Source organism: Pelodiscus sinensis, chromosome 5 (genome assembly GCF_049634645.1).
Source record: "Pelodiscus sinensis isolate JC-2024 chromosome 5, ASM4963464v1, whole genome shotgun sequence".
NCBI classification, from domain to species: domain Eukaryota; kingdom Metazoa; phylum Chordata; order Testudines; family Trionychidae; genus Pelodiscus; species Pelodiscus sinensis.
Window position 1 is genome coordinate 91,774,537 of NC_134715.1, and position 21,942 is coordinate 91,796,478.

The following is a 21,942-nucleotide window of genomic DNA, read 5'->3' on the forward strand; positions in this document are numbered from 1 at the left end:
AGTGTAGTCTAATAACTGATAAGCAAAAGCTTATAGTTTAATGCTATAGACTACACGCATTTCCCTCTCCCTCCAACCAGTAAATGTTTAGCAGGCTGGCCAGCAGCCCGGCTCAGTTTTGGCTCATGCCAGGTCTGGGACCTACCCCCACTGTGGGCTCTGCATTTAAAGTGTATTAGGAGCCAGGTGGGTAGGCAGCCTGACTCAGTTACAGTTCGCGCTGGGTTCGGGAGCTCAGTCACCCTCCTGCCCCCGCCAGACAGGGGCCGCTGCCATTCCACATTAGGGTACCATATCATGGAGGTTGCTGACATGAAACATTTGAGTCAGCAAGGCTACTAGTTTTATTCATACTCTTGAAAGCCTCCATGGTGTCACTGCCACATGGGCTACGATACATGTCTACCAAGCAACTGTGGCATTTGTCCCTCTGTATGGCACTGAAATCTTGGCCACCACAGAGATGCAAATGCACCAGCTGGACACTTTTGACGTGAAAGAGCAATGACATATTGAAGGCATATGGGCTTTCATCATGTCACAAATGAGAATGTTGGACATCAGACCCACCACCCTCCAACATCTTCCCAAGTGAGTCAGTGCTAAGCCATTTGCTTCACTTGCCCGAGTCCATACCAGCCTGCCTGCTTTATGTGTCTGATCCATTAAAAAGTGGATGGAGAAGACCTCGCTGATGGCCTTCTACACTTTGTCCACCTCAGCCTTAAAATAGAGCAGACCACACACTGGCAGGAGACAAGGTTCTCTGGCAACTGGTGATCCAAAGTGTGCACGCTATGCTTCATGAAAAGGAGAATTCGTGAATGTAACAGTCAGTGCTGAGGTTTCAGGAAGTTGGCTCTCTCTAAAGGTGGTTGTTCTTAATTTGCACAGCAATTGGCACAATGGGGTAGCATATGAGTAATCAGGATTGGTTTGTTATATTATAAGGGTAATCAGGGTTGGTTTGTTGTGCTTCTTAAAAGAATAACAAGTCTTTTTATAATGAAGGTCCAAATTTTTTGGTCACTCTATTGTCAGGGTTCAGACCATGATTTTGCACTTCTTTCAAAAAGTGACTGGCAATCTGGATTTGGCCTGTGGTCTGTCTGTTGGCTGCCTCTGGTGTATCTGTTTATGACCAGGGTTTCTAGGTGATATAATACAAATAATTAAGAATAATAAATTGTAGATCTTAAACTCCTGGCTTACATGGAAGGCCTTCATTTTTTCAAAAAAAGTGACACAAGCTCAATCCTGATCCCATCAAATCAATGGCAAAATTCCAATTTGTTTTAATGGCAGCATAATCAGACCTTATGCACACCCGGCACAATCTGAGTTGGAAGTTAACTTGTATTTCTTGTTGCTTCAGAGGATTTGTCTTTTAAAATAAAATACCCATGTAAGGAAAATCTGTAATTTCACACCCTTTGCTTAATGATATATTTCTCTGTGTCACAGTTTAGCCTGAACGGATCAGTACATAAAAGTATGAAAAACTGTGGTACCTTATTTTTTGTCACAGAAACGTGAATATCTTCTGTCCTTGCATCCATTATTTGTAACCATTTAATAAGATTTAAAATCTGCCTAAGTTGTATGTGGTTACATTTTTGCTTCATTGTTGGTTAACTTGCTTTTCTGAGCAATTTTTATGGCCCGTGGCAGCTGAAATGCTTACAGTACCTGGGAGCGAAATGCTTAGCATAGTTTGCATTCCAGGCACAGCACAACTGGGGTGTTGTGAATTGCCAGGACACTAGGATTAGGTACTACAATGTGTTTCTCTTCAAGTTGGAGAGAAAGCAAATTAACTCAGTGATATTTTAATCTGGAAGCATAGTGCTTTCAGGTAGCTGAGATTTTCTTCTTTTATTGTGGTTGTGGTCATGCATTTTTAAATGCCATTCAGTTTTCCAGCACCTGGGAGTCACCTCCCACAGATGTTTCTAGAATCTAAGGCATAATTTATAAGTGGGGAAAGGAATAGTTTTTATCTCTTCTGGATATGAATGACATAGGGAGGTATGAAAGAGATCTCTTGGGAGCTAAAATTACATTACTAGGGCAAGTTCTATAATTGTCCATTATGGGATGTTTGCTGCTCCTTCCTCTGAAGGCCTGGCAGTAGCTGCTGTCCGACATTGGATACTAGAGTAAATACACCACTAGTCAGATTTGGCATGGCATTTCCTATGCTCTTATGTAAGTAGCCTTGACAATATACAGGAAGTTGTCTTGCAGTCTAACTGCAGACTTAACAATATTACTGTCACATGTCTGTTTCTGTAACTCAACTCACTGGTATTGAATTGAAACATAAATAAAACCCATTAACACAGCTAACTACTTCACTGCTTTCTGCCAGTTATATTACAAGGTTTTATTTGACTTGTAGTGACTTGCTAGTTATGTAAATATATTATTTCAACAAAAGTGGCAGTTCAGTAAAGTTTTTAATGTATACTAATGTATATGTAACTTCACCCCTTGAGGTTCCCAGGGCCCTGGGGGGAAGTAAGAATAGGATCTCTGTACCCTTCTAAGCATGTCGTAAGAAGCGACTAAGGAGGGGTGGGCATGGGGCTAGCAGCCCCATCCTGTAAAAATAAGCCTATGCTATAAAAACATCAACAATTTCAACTTGAATAGCAAGACAGCCTCAAAGAGGGATTATGATGCAGGGCATCCAAACCTGAAAGGATATTGAACTGCTGATTCCCCTTCTTTCAGCACGAAAAATTTCTGGAATGTGCGAAGAATGTGGGAGGTAGGTAAGGCAGCCCAGGTAGTAAGAGAAATGAACAAGTACAAGCTAAAAATCATGGGAGTTAGTGAGATAAGATGAGCACAGTCAGGTAAGGTACAAGTTTCATCAGGGGAAATAATACTTTACAAGGGCCATGAAGAGGAAAATGCACCTCATACGGAGGAGGCTGTACTCTTGCTCTCACCAGAGGCACGTAAAGCTCTTATAGCATGGGAACCTGCAGGGCCAAGAAGTATCCTTGCAACATTCAAGACCATCAACAGGAAAATGAATATGCATGTCATTTAGTGTTATGCACCGACAAATGATAAAGTGGAATCAATAAAAGAAGAATTTTATAACAGACTACAGCATGTGCTTGACAAAACAAAACCAAGAGCTGTCATCATAGTCATGGATGATTTTAATGCCAAAGTAGGAGATGACAACACAGGATATTAAGAGACTATGGGGAAGCATGGGCTAGGAGTTATGAATGGAAATGGGGAAATGTTTGCTAACTTTTGTGCAGTTAACCAGCTTATTATAGGAGGAAGTGTTTTCCCACATAAGAACATCTATAAAGCAACATGGATATCCCCCAATCAGCAAACACAGAATCAGATCGACCACTTCTGCATTAATCGACAATTTGGATGATCTGTTAAAGTAAAAAGAGGAGTTAATGGGGCCTCAGATCACCATCTACTGATAGCCAAATTGAAGCTAAAATTATGAAAGAACAGGACAATACAAAACTATAGACCACATTATAATGTAAGATTTTTAAAAGACCAGGTAGAGAAATAAATGTTCTGTATCACGCTTAGCAATAAATATCAAGCACTGGAACATCTAGATAAAAATGTAAGCATTGACAGACAGTGGTAACAAATAGAACAAATAAAAGATGCTTGGACCAGTACATGCGAAGAAGTCTTAGGCAAAAAGGAACGTCAGCACAGACAGTGGAAACACTTAGGAGGATCGAAGAGAGGAGAGAGAAGAAAGTATTCTTATAAAATAGTAAAACTAGAGCTGCCAAAATTATAGCCCAAGAGAACTATATAAATGCAAACAAAGGGGTTAAGAAGAGTATTAGAGCAGATAAGAAAAATTATATTGACAAATTGGCAAAAGAAGCTGAGGAAGCAGCAGTTACAGGAAATATGAAAGGTCTGTATGATTCAGCTAAGAAACTCTCAGGAAAATATTTACAACAAACCAACCCATCAAGGGTAAAATGGGGGGAAAGATAACAAATGTAGAAAACCAGAAGTAAAGATGGGTAGAACATTTTAATGAACTTCTAAACAGACCAGCTCCAGAAGATCCGCCAGAAATCCAGCCAGCTAAAGAAGAGCTCTTGATCGATGGTAGCAAGCCAAGTAAAGAAGAGATAAAGGAAGCAATTCCACTTCTAAGAAGTCAGAAAGCTGCAGGTCCTGATGGAATACTGGCAGAAGCTATAAAGGTGGACAATAGATAAATCAACAGAAATACTCCACAGCTTTATTGGTAACATTTGGGAAAAGGAAGAATTACCGAGAGACTGGAGGGAAGGATATTTAGTAAAATTGCCAAAGAAAGGTGACCTACAATAATGCACAAATTATAGAGGAATCATGCTTTTGTCAGTGCCAGGCAAAGTATTAAACAGGGTAATTCTAGAAAGACTCAGAAAACTATAGATTCCAAGCTAAGAGATGAACAAGCAGGCTTTCATCAAAATGGATCTTGTATAGATCAAATTGCCACATTGCACGTAATTATTGAACAATGTTTAGAATGGAATGTTTCTTTGTATATCAACTTTGTGGACTATGAAAGAGCGTTTGACAGCTTTGATAGGGAAACTTTGTGGAAATTATTATGGTATTATGGGATCCCTTAGAAGCTCATAAATCTCATAAAAATACCTATGAAGATATGAGCTGTAGGATCTTGCATGAGGGTCAACTTATAGAACCCTTCAGAATAAAGTCTGATGTTCGGCAAGGTTGTCTGCTGTCCCCCTTCCTCTTTCTTTTGGCTGTTGATTGGATCATGAGAGAAACAACAGCTAATGAGAAGAATAAAATCCAGTGGACCCTGTTTAAACAGCTAGAAGACCCTTAATTTTGCAGATGACTTTGCTCTTCTGTCACATAATCAACTTCAAATGCAAAATAAAACAGTGAAGCTGGACAAAATTTCACAGCAGATGGGGCTGAAGATCCATAAGGGGAAGACCAAGATCATGAAAATGAATGCAGCAAATAACAGCAGCCCAATTGTCCTGAGAGGAACGACACTGGAGGAAGTTGATACCTTCACTTATTTAGGTAGTATTGTAAATAAAGTGGAAGGTACTGACGAAGATATTAAGATCAGAATACAGAAGGCAAGAGGTTCTTTTATTATTTTGAGGAACATATGGCGTTCAAGAGAAATCAAGCTACAAAACAAAATAAGGATCTTCCACTGAGGAAGCCACCAACTAGCATTACCAGACAATCCCTATCCTGGAAACCACAGGGAAAAAGGGGAAGAGGAAGGCCAAAAAATAATTGGAGAAGAGACCTGGATGTGAATGTGAGGAAAAACGGGCAAAAGCCGGAGAGAATTAGAAAAGGTGGCACAAGACAGAGGCTTGAAAATAAATTGATGGCCTATGTTCCCATGGGAGCTAAGGGCAAAGAAGAAGAAGAATATGTAACTTCATCCTATCATGTATGAGGGCTGGATTTACCAATCATTCATTAATAAGAAAACCGCTCTGAAGACCTTGGGAATAAAAATTTTTCAGAAGACCCAGATGAACGTGTCAAAACTAAACACATTTCACACTGTCCATAATAACAAGTAGTCCTGAGGCACCTTAGGGACTAACAAAAATACATAGCATAATGAGCTTTTGTGGGTAAATGAAAGGGTAGGACCAGTGTTAATGAGGCTAATTAAGTGGGCTGAATGTGTCACATTCATAGCTTTTGATGTGAACAAAAGGCAGGAGAAATTGGCTTTGTAATGCACCAACCAGTTCATGTCTGTATTCAAGCCCAGGGTAACAATGTCAGATTTGAAGATGAATTTCAGTTATGCAGTCTCTCTCTGTAATTGGTTAGTAAAATTCCTATGTAGAATAATGGGTACTTTAAAATCTATGATTGAGTGACCAGGCAGGTAAAAATGTTCCCCTGCAGGTTTGTGTGTTTTGCCATTTCTGATGTCTGATTTGTGTCCATTTTATTCTTTGTTGAAGAGACTGTTCAGTTCTACACATGGCAGAGGGGCATTGCTGGCATTTGGTGACATAGATCACATTAGAGAATCTGCAGTTGTACGAGCCTCTGATGTGGCTAGGTCCTGTGATGGTGTCTCTTGTATAGAAATGTGGATAGAATTGGTAACGAGGTTTGTTGCAGGGGTAGGTTCCTGGGTGAGTGGATCTGGGATATGATGTGTGGCTGCTAGAAATGATTTGCTTCAGGTTAGAGGTATGTCTGTAGGTGAGGATTGGTCTGTCTCCCAAGGCCTGGGAGAGTTAGGTGTCATTTTCCAGGATAGGTAGATTGACAATATTGTGCTGGAGGGGGGTAAGCTGGGGGCTGGGGCCAGTGATATTCAGTTGTTTTTCTTCTTGGGCCTGTCTTAAAGTAGTTAATTTCTGGATACTTATCTGTCTCTGTCTGTTTCTTTCCTCAGTTCCCAGGTGGGTACTGAAGTTTTAAGAATGTCTGATAGAGATCTTGTAGGTGTTTGGCTCTGTCTGTGGGACTGGAGCAAATCTGGTTGTATCTTAGGGTTTGACTGTAGACAGTTGATGGTGTGATACATGCTTCTAGCTTCCATCTAGGATATAAGTAAGAACAGCAGTAAGCAGGTTTCCAGTAAAGAGTGGTGTTTATGTGACCCTCATTTGTAGTGTAGTGTCAAGAAAGTGGACTGGTCCAAGCTGAGGTTGATAGTGAGGTGGAAATTGTTTAAATCCCTATGGAATTCAAGGGTCTCCTTTCTGTGGGGCCATATGAAGAAGATGTCATCAATGTAGTATGAGGAGAGGAAGTTAATATTGTGGTCTTATTGACTACTCTGTAGGCTTAATGTGTTTTTATATCAGATCACACTAGCTTTATGGATATGCTTTTGTTTTCTATATATTTTTAAAATTTAGAATTGCACTTTTGTTGGAGCAAATAAAATCCAATAGTGATCCCTCTATTTCTTTTTGGTTATCCTTGAGTAGTTGTGATATTCTGATCTGGGGGTGGTGGCACATTTCTTGGTTGAGCAATTATATATGAGCAAACATTTCTGAGAGATGTTATTACAAAGCAGATAACCTCCAGGCACTCATTTGGCATGGGGTTCCTTTAACATGAGTGTCAAAATGAAGTCCCCAGGCTAATTGCTGTAATTGTATAGGTAGCATTGCTAGAATTCAGTTAAAGTGAGGGAAATCAGTGATACTCTGCTTCACTAAATAGAATTGTATTTAAAAAAAATTAAAAATATAATTCTTTAAAAATCTAACTACATGATGCTGGTTACAGTTCTATGTAAATGTATTGACTTTTTATTTTATTAGCTCATGGAAAACTTCTGAGACTTTTTCTTTAGAGACTGTTGAAATCAATGGAACTGTTCAGGTTCTAACCACTGTGTTCCTCTGAGGAAGTGGGTTTTGCCCACAAAAACTCATGGTATTAATTATATGTACCTACCCACAGTGAAACCTTTGTTTTCCGGAACTTTGTTAACCGGCATTGCCCCCAGCCACAATACTGTCACATATTCAGGCTCACAGGCCTGGCTTGGTTTACCATGATTGGCTTAACAATTTTTTTATTTAAGAAGTATTAATCATCTTTAACTCAAAATAGAAATGTGAGACCAAGTGCCTCACACTACAAAACTACCAATATTAAAAACTCAAGTTTTACTATTATCGTCCACTTGTTTTTCCTAGGTTGATGGGACCCTCAGGTAGCCGGAATTTTTAGATAACCGAAACGCCCTAATCCCTGAGTGTGCTGGATAACCCAGGATTTACTGTATCTATATACATCTCAGGTGCTAAAGAACTACTTTTTTTTAAAGTTACAGACTAACATGGCTACCCCTTTGAGACTGTTCAGGTAAGGATTATATTGATTTCCAGAAGGGCCTAACCCAATGCCCATGAAAGTCAGTGGAAGATTCTTGTCTCAGCTTTCTTGAAACCATTTGTTTTTGCCTGCCCCAATGAAAAAACAGGTATATTCATATAATAACATAATAAATCTGAAATTTTACCATTGTTTAAGTAGACAGTAGTCTGACATTCCCAGAAGTAGTTCACATTATGGAAAGATCATAGTCTGAGTTTGCATAAACAAATGTTTGCTGCTATTGTTATTTGTATTGTGCTCGCTTGAATATGGTTGCTTGTTTATTATAATAAGAAAGTACGCTTATTAAGTTTGCAGATGATACCAAGCTGGGAGAGGTGGCAACTGCTTTGGAGGATAGGGTCATAATTAAAAATGATCTGGACAAATTGGAGAAGAGGTCTGAGGTAAACAGGATGAAGTTTAATAAAGACAAATACAAAGTGCTCCACTTAGGAAGGAACAATCAGTTTCACACATACAGACTGGGAAGCGACTGTCTAGGAAGGAGTATGGCAGAAAGGGATCTAGGGATTATAGTGGACCGCAACCTGAATATGAGTCAGCAGTGTGATGCTGTTGCAAAAAAAGCAAACATGATTCTGGGATGCATTAACAGGTGTGTTGTGAGCAAGATATGAGAAGTCATTCTTCTCTATTCTGCGCTGGTTAGGCCTCAGTTGGAGTATTGTGTCCAATTCTGGGTACCGCATTTCAAGAAAGATGTGGAGAAATTGGAGAAGGTCCAGAAAAGAGCAACAAGAATGATTAAATGTCTAGAGAACATGACCTATGAAGGAAGGCTGAAGGAATTGGTTTTGTTTAGTTTAGAAAAGAGAAGACTGAGGGGGCACATGATAGCAGTTTTCAGTTATCTAAAAGGGTGTCATAAGGAGGAGGGAGAAAACTTGTTCATCTTGGCCTCTGAGGATAGAACAAGAAGCAATGGGCTTAAACTGCAGCAAGGGAGGTTTAGGTTGGACTTTAGGAAAAAGTTCCTAACTATCAGGGTGGTTGAACACTGGAATAAATTGCCCAGGGAGGTTGTGGAATCTCCATCTCTGGAGATATTTAAGAGTAGGTTAGATAAATGTCTATCAGGGATGGTCTAGACAGTACTCTGTCCTGCCATGAGGGCAGGGGACTAGACTCAGTGACCTCTCAAGATCCCTTCTAGTCCTCGTATTCTATGATTAACTTTTACATTGTCTCCCCCATTTCTCTTCCATGGAAGCTATGCATGCCTCTCACATATTGCAGCCCCGGGTGTTAATCATAACTCTTTCTAGAAGAAGCTGCAGAATTTCCCCTTTCTTGGATACAGTTTAATGCAATAATATAGTGTACTCATCTCTTTCAGCTGCAGAGAGTGATATGTGAGGTCAAGTGCTAAAATAATGACGATCAGAGACAAATAGTGCACAAGTGTAATTTGACACAAAAGGAACTTCTGTAAACTACAGGTTGTACCTCCCTTAACAGGGACTCCCTGGTCCAGCAACATCCATGGTCCAGCATGAACTACGATGTTCCTAGACTACAGAGCCCAGGAGGAAGGAGGTCTGATGGTGGGGCAGGAGCGTTGAAAGGGGCACCAGTGGCTCAGCACGGAGCCCTGAGTGTGTGTGTGCAGGAGGGGGGAGGAAGTGAGAAGACGGACGGCATGGTGGGGAGTTCTGGCCACAGAGGAGCTCCTTAGACCCAGTGGCTGGAGAGCTCTAGCCTGGCTGTGGTCATGGGCCTCTGGCCCCAGCCAGGGAGCTCTGGTCACGGCTGTGGAGCTCCATCCGCATTCTGGTTCCAGTGGCCAGGGAACTCCAGCCCCTGTGGCAGCCAGGGAGCTCTGGCTGGGCCGCAGAGCTCCAGCCCCAGCTGTAGAGCCAGGTGGCTGCAGAGCTCTGTCCCGGCTGCGGAGCTCTGGCTGTGGCGCTCTGGCCCTGGCAGCAGAGAAGCCGGGGAGAGCCCCATGCAGTGGTGGGGGCAGACTGGAGCCTTAGCCCAGTGGCAACATGGCCACTAGGGGAGGGACCTGGCACATCCCCTTGTTTGGAACCAGTCAGATCCCGAGGGTGCCGGACCAGTGAGGTCCAACCTGTAGTTGCCATTTTGTGTACTCTCAGTTTTTTGAGTCTGCGTTTCTATGTTCTTAAGAGCGTGAGAATTTCAATGGGACTGAGCTGCACAACTGAAATCAGTGGGAATTTTGATATTACAGATTTGGTTTGTATGGTGGAGAAATACATTTAGTTTAAGGTAAGAAGTAGTTGGAAGGGATGTAAATAACTGATTCTCTTCAAACAGATTTCTACATATAGGTAGTCTCTTGACAATGTTTGTAGGTAGATATTGTTGAAGATGATCAAGAACTCAAGTCTTCCCTTCTTCCAGGTTCTTGCTTGAGTGAATAATGGGCCTTTTCCTTACATTAGCCAGAGAGAGCTGTAATGATGCTGATGGTATGAATGCCTTTTTGGGCCCACACCAGGGTTCCTCTAAGCTGTGCACTTGTGTGGGCATGCATAAACAAATTTCTACCCTGCCCACCTCCTACACCATGCTGCGCAGCCACGTGGCAGGCGGCTGCTCGAGCAACTGGGGCCAGAGAAGCTGCGAGCTGTATGGCAGGAGGCTGCTCTGGCATCCAGGTCTGGAGGAGCTGCAAGCCATGTGGTGGGCGCCAGGAGGCTGCTCCGACAGCTAGGGCCAGAGCCACTGTGTGGGAGCTGGAGCAGGAGAGCAGTCGGGCAGGTACTGGAATCGGTACCAGTGAGGGAGGCAGTGGGGGCCCGGCACAGAAGCCAGATGGGTGGGGGCAGCGGCGGATATAGGGCAGGGCGAGCGGGGTGGCTGCCTTGGGCCCCGCGCTTCAATAGGCCCTGCGCACGCACCCCGCGCATGCTACTTCTGGTTGGCTGCTGCCGAGACGCATGCGCAAAATTGTGCCTCCCCGGGCCCCGCGGCGCAGCCTTGGGCCCCACAAAATTATTATCCGCCCCTGGGTGGGGGCAAAGGCACCAGCTGTCTCTGGTGGGAGGTACCAGGTGCAGATAAATTCTGGGGGTTGGGGTGTGTGGAGGAGAGCGCAAGGTGTGAGGTAGGAAACAGGTCTGCTGATGATATGGGAGGGGAAACGAGCGGGGTGCAGAGCCAGGCACAGGTCTCTGGGTAGCAGGCCCTAGGCTCAGGTACAGGCTGTTTGTGTTTGGGAGGCAGACAGCGTGTCCCTGGCATGTATACTGGTGGCACATGGGTGGGGGGAGAGATTGCAAGACTGGGCACAACTACAGGATGTGTATAGGGGTAGGCAGGTAGGCAGTTAGCCAGGTACCAGCTGGCTATATGTGGTCCTGATGGGGGCACAGGCAGAGGGGCCTGCACAGTGTGTGTTGGGGGCAGGGACCAGCAAGCTGGGTGGTTTTCAGAGTGGATGGGTGCAGAGTCATGCACCTTGTTAATGATCTGTTTTAGTATTTTTTTTTTTTTACATATATAACAATTTTGCCACAGTGGCACACACCCAAACAAGTGCACATGATGTCAATTTTGGTGCACAAGAAAAAACTCACTACGCTCATGGATGGAAAATCTTAGAGGGAATGCTGGCCCACATCCTGCAGTCTTTACACAGTTAAAATGAGATCAGTGTGCATTTTTACCTGAGTGAGGACTGCATGATCAACCCCGCTGTATTTTATATGGACATTTTTTTCTTAAGAGATATGAGCACTGGATGGTGAGTCAGCTAGGGAAGATGATTAACAAAACAGTCAGCTGAATAAGGACATTTCTTTTAACCACCAGCTATTCTGAGCATAAAATGTTCCAAGTCCTCACTGACCTTGCTAGCTTTTTAAAAACAAAAATTACTTAAACAGAAGACTACTCAAAATCCATCCCATCTTTGTGATCTTCCTAGAAAATTATCCCAGCAGCAGCAGCAGAAGCAGCTCCGGTATAACTTTTTAAACCATGTGTGCAGATGATATATTAAAATATGTACACATTCCTGCATTGAATTCTACCAGGATTGAAAGTGCATTAGTTCTACCAGTGCTCTAGGTAAGCCCACTCCACAAGGGGGAGTAGTTAAGAGCGCTGGAAGCACAGTTCTTAGTGCTGTAGCACTGTTCACAATGGTGCATCACAGCACTGTAACTTGTTGCATGCTTGAGGGTGTTGATGTTGATTGGGGTTCTTAGATACTATTGAAATGCAAATAATGATGGAGAAATGAAGACTGGTCTGGAGAGTCCTAATAAACTGACTTCGTATGCAGTGAAAAACCTAATCAATAACTTGAGTTGTCTTTGTGGGAATACATATTGATACATTAATTTGTTTAGTAGATGTGTGCCTTAAGCATTTTTTCCTGCCCATTTCATGACTTTTGTAACTTAGGGTGTAGATTTAATTTCCCTATTTCTGCAATGGTACAATGTGCAGACAATGTGCCTGAGCATGCATTCATCATCATTTCGATTTGTCAGTCTGTTAGTTTCATACATCATTTAAAGATAGAGTCTAACAGTCCAGAGTTATGAAGAAATAACTATCTTTTTAAAATCAGTATTTAAAATAAATAGTCTCTCCATGTCATAGTAAGTCTGCCTTACTAGCGAACTTGAAAACTAGTGTGAAAATTGAGTAAAAGGCCAGGAATATGTGCAAAATTGTAGGCTTATAGTAAATTCAGACTCATCCTATGGAATTCCTAGTTTGTGGTGAATGAAGAAGGTGTGTTGTGGTGAGGAGTTGTACGTATATGGTGTGGGTGGTTTTTAGAACAGTGGCAGTTGGACTAAGTAATACACAATTTGCGCATTCTTTCTAATACAACCAATGAAATGTTTACATGCAAACTAGCTGTGTAGAATAAGGATAATGATTGGTTGAGCCTACTCTAACACTGGTGTTTAGGATTCTTTGGCCTTGCAGTCACGTGGATGTAATTCGTAAAACCAAAATGGCTGAGAACTTAAAAACTGGACAGGAACAGACTGTGAATATTAGTGATGATTAAATCTGATGATATTTTAAACAAAAAGAGCTTTCAACCATGCTTGTAGGCTGTTTGCATCACTTTCATGCTGACTCAACAGGAATTTTAGGTTTCACACGGACAGGTGTCAATCCTGGAGTCTTACTCTATAGATAGCTAATATATTTCTGTGCTGAATGCCACTCTGAATTTCATTAGAGAGAGCATTTGTGTCTAGTACAATGGTGATTTGTGCATTGTTAGATAGCATTCAGTGGGTAAATTTGGGCTTATCTCAGTTTTCACTTCAATAATGTTGAATTCAGCTTAGCTTGAAATTCCATCCTTTACCCGTGTTAGCTCATTTTCTGTGACATTTATTGTTTTAAGGCTCAGTTACATACAGGCAAGCACGTGCTCTGTGAAATGTGCGCCAAAAAGGAGTAGCTTACTGGAAAAATGGCATTTCTGACTTACACTAAAGTCACCCAAGATTAAGAGTTAAGTTGAATGAGTAATATTATTTTAACAGTCTTTGTACAAGAATATATATTACAATTTTGTTTGAGTAGTCACAGTTAGTATACAACAATACCCCAAGTTAACAAGATAGAACTGGACAACTGCATATGCAAACCAGAGTAGTGATGAAGAGGGAGAGAAAATAATGAGAGTGTCTGTACTCTGGGGTAATGAGAATGATGACTCAAAATAAAAAGCTGTCTCTTTATCCCAAGGGTCTGATATGTGGTAGAGTGACTAGATCTCATGCATTATTCATTGCTATCAGTTTCTGCTGTGACTGAGGTTTTTATCACCTGCATGATGCGTTGGATTGCAGCAGAAAAGGTGAATGTGAGCTGACTACTTATTTTCCAAGGCTACCTCTCTCCAGTGTAAACTGGTACCATCGGTCCGCCAAGAGAATTAGGATATGTTGGGGATGTTTTTCTCTCAAACATTTCTACAGCTACATCTCCAGTCACCTCTTCTCCTTGTGCCCTCTCTCTGCCATCTACATAAGCATGAGCCCTTATTTTTTCTTTCGGGCAGACAACAAATTCTGGATTTGTTTCTCACCTTTATTGAAAGACTTGTCTAGCCAATCAGATCAGAAAGCTCCAAGACCACTTTATTCATATATTTTAATTAGTTATTTTATTTCTACTTTTTTTTTATTTCTCTTGAATTCTCATTTATCCTTCAGAGTGTTTCTAAAGCAGGATTGTTTTGCTGCTGAGGTAGAAACAGGGCGTCCTTTCATAATTGAGACATTTATGGGCTCTGAAGCCTGGATCACAAGAGATGGAAGCAAAATAAGTTTTCAAGCTGTGATTTGTGGACCACTCTTGGTTTGAAGTGCAGTTCCATCAGCTGCTTTTTTTGTTAATAACAATTCAATAACAATTCAATAACAATCCTGTCTTGAAAGATTATAGGGAAGTCTTTGTAACATCTGCTTCCTGTTGGATTTTTTTTTTCCTGGTGGTATTGTGTGCAAGTCAAGCTGTGGATTGGAGAAGGGCATTTGTGGATTGGAGAAAGGCAATATACCCAAACTGCAAAATGATAGAAACTAGAGTAGTGATGGTGGGGGATGTGGTCTGGAGGAGCTATTCCAACCTAATCTATGTAAAACCCTACATTGAAAAAGGGGCAATTTAGCTCCAGTATAAAAGGAAGAGAATGAAGTGAAGTATCTATAAACTATGGCATCAGCGTTTTTCATCTTGTCTCCTTGGTGGCATTCATAAATAACCAGGCACTCCAGTTCCTTCAAGGAAGGAGTGGAATTAGGAATGGGATATTGTCGTAATAAGTGGGCCATAATATGAAAGTTTGAGCACTGTTAGTGTATTGCTTTCTATTTGATGTTTGCCCCAAGATCTAGCAGCATAGTGGATGTATTTCTGAAACATCCCTCTTACCTTGACTAGTGGGTGCAGCCTTAGAAAGCTTGATTAGATTAACAGTGGAAATGTTGACTTGCAAGGCTAGAGTTTCAAAATTTATTTTCTTAACTTCTTTTATTAGTAGAATATAATGACTAAAGCAGCAGAGTCAGCTTGATGGCATAATGATTTATCATGTGCTATTATGTGGATAAATCAGAATTTCAGGGATTTGATTGACTGCGCATAATCTGCTATGACCATGGTGATCTGGTGTCAGCAAGCGATTACTGTGGCGGGGGGAAGGCACCTGCCATTTTCTCTTGGAAGCAGACATTAAGTTATGAAAGGCGATCATCCCTACATTCTCTCATTTTGTGGTACTGTGGGAGATTAGTACATGATCTTGTGCATGCCAAGCTATGGCTGGAAGTGCCCAATCACATGGGACAAGTCCAGTGTCTCCCTGCATAACCCAAACAGTGAGTGCCCTGTCCAGCAAGAGTATTTTGAGGTAACAAAGGGAAGGCAGGAGTAAAGAGAGGAAACAGTCTGTGAAGATGCAGCTTTTCAAGAATGTTTGGATTAATGCTCCCCTTTCTCCACTGTAGCTCTGAAAATTGTGTCCTTTGGGGAATTAGCCACAATGCAGAGATGCCCTGTTTAAGTGATGAATTCACAGTAAAGTCAGAAGCAACTAAAGGGAGTAGCCATCCACAAGAATCAGTTACATACAGTAACTATCCTAAATGCGTGGAGCACCTGGCATTTTCTTTTGCTCCAGTTCACATTTTAAAGTAGTTGGGGAGCATGGTGTTGTCATGTGATAGAGATTTGTGAGAGGGTTGGGCTACACCGGTAAGTAACATTAGCATACCTTTGTCTCTTGGGGTGTGAAAATTCCACAGCTCTGAGAGAAGTAGTTAAAGTGATGTAACCGCCAGCATAGACAATACTAGGTCAATGAACATTTCTGTCAACCTAGTTACTACCTCTTGGGCAGGTGGATTACCTGCAGTTCTGGGAGAACCCCTTTCATTGCTGTAGAGTGTACGTTGAAAGGTTACAGCAGTGCAGATGCATCTGTTCTAAGTATTGACATGGCCTGAGTGATTCACTCTTCGAGATGCAAAGTCCAGATGTAACTCTAGTTGCAGTTTGATGTGTAAAACAGCACAAAATGGAGAAATTACAGTGATTTTATTGTTTCATGGTACAGTATTGGGTATTTTTCTTAAAGCATTGCTCTTTTGAGCCATTTCATAGTGTGAGAATCTGTTTTTCATTTAAGCAAGCAAATAAAACCCTATGTTTCCAATTCTCATGATTGCAGAGAAAAACTTGAAAATATGAATCCAAACGGCCCAAAATCCAGAAAACTCTCACATTTAAACTTTTGAGGTTGGAATGACTGTAAATACAATAAAATAATGCCTACTCTGAGATAATTTAAATATTTTAGCCACTGTTGCAAAAAAGGAAGAGTCTCCTTAATATATGTTGAAATTGGGTAGGAAGAAATGAAAGCTTGTTTTCAGAACCACAACAAAAATTAGCAAGAAGAATAAAAACAGCACAAAATAGATATTTTTCTTCTCTTTTAGACCCTCTAGGAGTCTAGTTAGCTTAATGAATTAATATGTAAAATGCTTGCCTTTGAAGGCTTGACTGATGTTTAATGCATATTTGGCAAAAAGGCTGTTGTCAAAGAAGTTAAGCATTTTTCTCCCGTGAGAAAGGCAGATATTAGAAATGACAGGAAATTCTTCAGGCTGTGATAATTTTTCCTTGCCCTTAGTTTTTCTATAATTATTTTGAGCATAGAAGTTAGAGGTTTATTCTTCGCTATGTTGGAAGAGATCTTTCCTTATGTCTAGGCCTCTACTAAATTCATGATCCATTTTGATCAATTTCACAGTTTCATCTATTCATATATTTCAGAGTTTCAATCTATTTAAAACCGAAATTTCATGATGTTGTAATTGGAGAGGTCCTGACCCAAAAAGGAGTTGTCTGGGGGCTCACAAGGTTATTGTACAGGGGATTGAAGTCCCGCTACCTTTACATCTGCACTACTGCTGTCAGCAGCGCTGCCTTCAGAGTTCGTCAGCTGAAACGCAGTGGCTGCAGGCTGGGAGCTCAGCTCGGAAGGCATAGTCACTGCCAGCAGCAGTCCAGGGCTAGGTCTAGACTACAGTCTTTTGTCTTCTTTTCTGGAAGAGACTTTTCCAGAAGAGGCTTTTCCGCCATTTAGCCCTGTGCCAAATGGCGGAAAAGCCTCCTCTTTCGGAGGAGCCCTTATTCCTCGTAGAACGAGGTATACAGGGCTCCCTGAAAGAGGGCGTTTGCTCTTCCACAAAAAAAAGCAGAAGAGCAAATGCGTTCTCTGGACACGGCAGAGTTTTTTCCGGGATACCACGCCAGACATACCGCAGATGTAAGGAGGGCATGGTATAGTATTGCCACCCTTACTTCTGCATTGCTGCTGGCAAGGTGCCACCTTCAGAGCTGAGTCCCTGGCCAGTAGCTGATGTTCTATGGTCACCCACCTCTGAAGGCAATGCAGAAGTAAGAATGGTAATATCATGACCTCCTTAAAATAACATTGTGGCCCCTGTGCCAACTTCCTTTTGGGTCAGGATTCCCAATTTGAGAAATGTTGGTCTTCCCTGCAAAGTGTGTGTGTGTGGGTGTGTATATGTGTGTGTATGTATGTGTGTGTGTATATATATATATATATATATATATATATATATATATATATGATCTTAGCCAAAAGGCGGAGAAGCGATATATATAGTATAAAAACACACAGAAGACTAGATTTCATAGTCATTGACATATTTTTCATGGCCATGAATTTAGCCCTAATTATGTCAAATTGAAGTGAAACTTGTTAATATACATGACAGGTTCCTGTATGGGGCAATTATTTGAGTTTATAGAAAAACAATTAAAATGTAATTCATAAAAAACAAACAACTCAAATAAAAAAAAACCTTACTACAAGCGTTTGTCTGAAAAGTTTGTGTATATTTCTGTTTGTATCCCCTCTATGTATATACTGTATACAGTGCAGAAAATATTGAAAAAAGCCTCAATGTCATAATTCTAGCTCAGATTTTAAAAGCAATAAAAGTAAAGAAATCGAATGTTATGATTTCCAGAGCTGCTGGAACTCTGCCAAAGTGCCCATACATACCGTATGTTTGTATTTGGTAGATTTATGATTAATGTGCAAGCCATAATTCTTCACAAGTTCTTTTCCTCTTGCACAGAAATATGATATAGGGAACCATTACCGGGGTAGACGGAGGATGGATTCAGAAGTGTCATTGTTTCTCTAAACAGTTGTTGTGTTCCCTGGTGCCAATAGATTGTGCCTCTGTTATCTCTGGACAAAGCAGTCTATTTGAGGGAGAAAGCAGAAGAGAATTGTTTATTTACCACAGATAGTATCTCAACAATGACCTCTGCTGGAACACTATCTACTCTTCATCAGAGAAATACTTATAGCTGCCTTACAAAGCTTATTAACAGAAACTGATATTTAAAAATATAGACCCAGACTCTCAGCTGAGGTAAATTGGCCTAGTTCCATTGTAGTCAGCAAAACTACACTGACCTATGCAAATCAAAAAAGAAAATGTTTCAAGTTTTCTTTTCTTCCTGTTTCTCTCTGAAGTTTCACTATCATACAACATACCATTTTTACCACATATAACAAGGAAGAAGATTACATGGAGAAGAATAGCTACAGTGGTTCCTTCAGCAACTTTTGTCGTAACCTCAGTTAAGTCACACTAATCTGAGAAACCAGTTTGGAGCATATATCTAGTCACATGGAATTGAGAACAATGATGTTTGTTGTAAAACCTTACAGTGGCTATGGCTCCCAAACCTTTACCATGCCATCTTACTGAAATTCAGTAACACCTGGAGTCTTCCTCCATGCTGACATCCTGTCATTTCAGTCAGTATTGCTCAATGGCTCATTCATTTGGGCTTCAGGTTTCTTTGATCACTGAGAATCCCAACTTTTGGAAACATTTTGCATGATTTTGGGCTTTCTGTATTTTTTTTTTCTCTTCTCCAGCGAAGGGATGCCATTACAACAGAGCAATTAATCTCTTAATGGCAGACACAGCCATCTTTAAAAGTATATTCTTTAAATCACTCCAGTAGTAATTTGTACTTGGTTTTCCAGGTTGGTCATTCATGAGTGTTAAGTATTGCTAAGTTTTTTCCATGGAGGCTATCAATAACTGCAATCTTCTTCCAGTTTACTGCTTCCAATAAAATCTTAATTGAATTAACCTGGTTTGTGTGATCTGGGAGATTGCCCTTGCTGCAGCCTGCAGCATACACCCATCTTCCCATATGTACACCACTATTTATAGCACCTCTAAACTGGACAGTTTTGAAAACAATGGTGAAGGGATGAGAAGAAACAAAAAAATCTGTTTTCTCCCTTCACTACAAACCTTAGTCTTTCAAATGGGATCCCAGTTTTAGCTGCCTGGGATCCCATTTGAAAGACTAAGGTTTGTAGTCAAGGGAGAAAAGAGATTTTTTTGTTTCTTCTCATCCCTCCACCATTGTTTTCAAAACTGTTCAGTTTAGAGGTGCTATAAATAGTGGTGTACATATGGAAAGATGGGTGTACGCTGCAGGCTGTAGAGAGAGGACTGGACACTGAAAACTAGCCCACGGAAGGATATAAGACAGAGTGAGCACATATACCCATTTCAGGAACTCACAGCGTTATTTTTGGCACTGTTGAATTTGACAGCCCCCCCCCCCCCCCCCCCCCGTCTCTTGACAAAGTTTTGCTTAATGATTTGCTGGCTAGTGTTTTTGCCCTCTATTGGAAATACGGTTTGAAAAGGTCTGTTCTGCTACCAAGTTTTTGCAGACAGTCTGATCAGCCAACACTTCTTCCCCCCTTGTGTGGGCTTAGGTCTCCATGGGCATCTTGTTTATCCTGTTTTTTAAATTCAAGGGGCTGATTTTAATTATACCACATTATGTGTGCTCTTTCCAAATTTAGTGAAATTTCAGCAAAAGTGTCATTTTGCTAACTATAGAAGTGATGGTGGGAAAATCCTGAGGGGTGTTTGTGTTTGTGTGTTTGCACGCGCGCACAATTGATGTTTCTTTGTTTTTTAGAAAGGTATGTTAGTCATCTGCAGTGATTTTTTTTTGTTCTGCTGTCTAATAATGAAAATAATCCCGAACTGCAAAGTGTTAATGTTAATCTTGTTTTCTAAATTGTCAGTTGCAACAGATTTGTTCAAGCTGTTTTTTATTGCTTTCATGTTTGGTTTTGGATGTGAAATGCATTGTAGTCTTTTGTCCATTTTTATTTAAAAATCCCCAAACTATTGTTGTAATGTCTGTATCCTGCTTGGACTCAGTCTATAGTAGAGTTTCATCTTTGAAATCTTAAGGTCTAAACTTGATGGTCTTCAGACTTAGGCCTTTGTTTCTGCAAATACACATATATAACTATACTTCTGAGTAGCTCCTTAAAATGATTACTTGTATGTAAAGTTGAGCAAGTATGCAAGTGATAGCAGGACCAGATCTTTAGCTCTTATTCTTGAACAAAAATGTTTTTTGTAGGTGATCTCAGTCAAAAGCAGAGAGAAATCTTCTGTTTTTTTGTGCAAGCATGAATGGATGGAATGTTCTCTAGGATTAACTAAAAAGAGAATTTGATGTTCTATAAATAGAAATGCAGTAATGAGTTTCACTGTTGATATTTTTCTTTGCAACTTCTTAGGTCCAGTACTTCCATATTTTTAAAGTTCATTTTGTATTGCATCAAGTTTAGAACAAGGCTTTTTCATCTTTTTCTGTGTGACTAAGAAGATAAAAGTTCTTGTAATGTCTATCATCTCTTGCAAATTATAGGTTTAATTTTGGTACTTGGGGGGGTTTATAGTAAATGGACTTCTAACAGAACGAGACATCTTTGAGATGGACATGAGAGATTTCATTCTCTTTTTTAAAAACAGCTGAACTTTGGTTTGATTTGGAATTCTGCTTTTGCTAAAGAAAAAAATTATTTTTGTTATTGGAGGTACTTTAAAATAGGGATGTTAAAATGTGCATATTTTTGTAAATGTGTAAGCGCTGAAATTTTCAGCAGTTACACATTTACACCTAGGAAGTGGGGATATGTGTGGAAACAGATATCCTCAGATCATTTTTGCACATATAAATGTGGATGTAGATACAATTTTTTAAAATCTAGAACTCTTAGAAATATTCGAGTAGTCGACTTCCTGATGAGCCTAGGCTGATACAGAGGTAGCAATGTAGGGCAGGGGAGGCAGAGCCACAGGGTTCCAGGGGCAGCATGAGCTGGGACTGTTCAGTCCTGGCTTGTCGCCCCCAGGACGCTGTGGCTCTTACTACATTTAAAGTACACAGCTGTAGCGGGAGCCTCTGCCCCTTATTGACTAAACAAGTAGTTCCTGGCTGGATGCTGCTGACATGAGGGTTCACATAAAGCCCACTGCCTCATCCTGTGCTGTCATTAATGTTTGTTTGACAAGAAAGCACTGCCCATATTTTTGGTTATGTTCTGCAATTCTTGAATACTACTTTGGGAGGAATAATAATAATTTAAAAAATCTGTTACGATGACATACATTATGTGCACACAGGTGCAATGTAAATAAATCAATTACCATAATGAGTATGTAAATGTTTCAGTGCCTGTCTGCCAGAAGTTTTTGAACGAGTTTGCCAGTCCGTGGTACAAAAAAGGTTGGGAACCATTACAGAAGAAGACCCTTGTAGCTTGAAAGCTTGTCTCTCTCTTATCATCAAAGATGTTACGTCATCCATTTTATCTGACTAAAATTGGTTATTTTGTTTTATATAAAAATGTGCAAATTCCATCTTCATCTTAAAGACTTTCTAGTGAAAGTATATGCTGCATGCTGGAGGAAGTGTACTTTAATGGATAGGGAACTGCAGTGGAAGTCAGGAGACCTGGGGTCTACTCTTAGATCTGCTATGTTATCTTGGGCTAGGGATGTAAAATCCCATTTAAAAAGTTAACTGGTTATATGTTCTGTTTAACTGGTTAACCATCTTCTCTCCTCCCACCCCCCACCTGTGGAGCAGCCCCCACCCGTGGCGCTGCACAGTAGGCCCATCTAAGCTGGAGTGGCC

The 21,942-nt window shown here is 40.7% G+C and overlaps 1 protein-coding gene and 1 pseudogene across 9 annotated transcripts in view; both read left to right on the plus strand.

Moving 5' to 3' along the window:
- Positions 1–21,942, plus strand: part of APBB2 (amyloid beta precursor protein binding family B member 2) — a 329,929-nt gene that overhangs the window by 85,145 nt on the left and 222,842 nt on the right. The gene's annotated exons all lie outside the window — the stretch shown is intronic.
- On the plus strand, positions 2,714–7,871 carry LOC142829729 (uncharacterized; annotated as a pseudogene).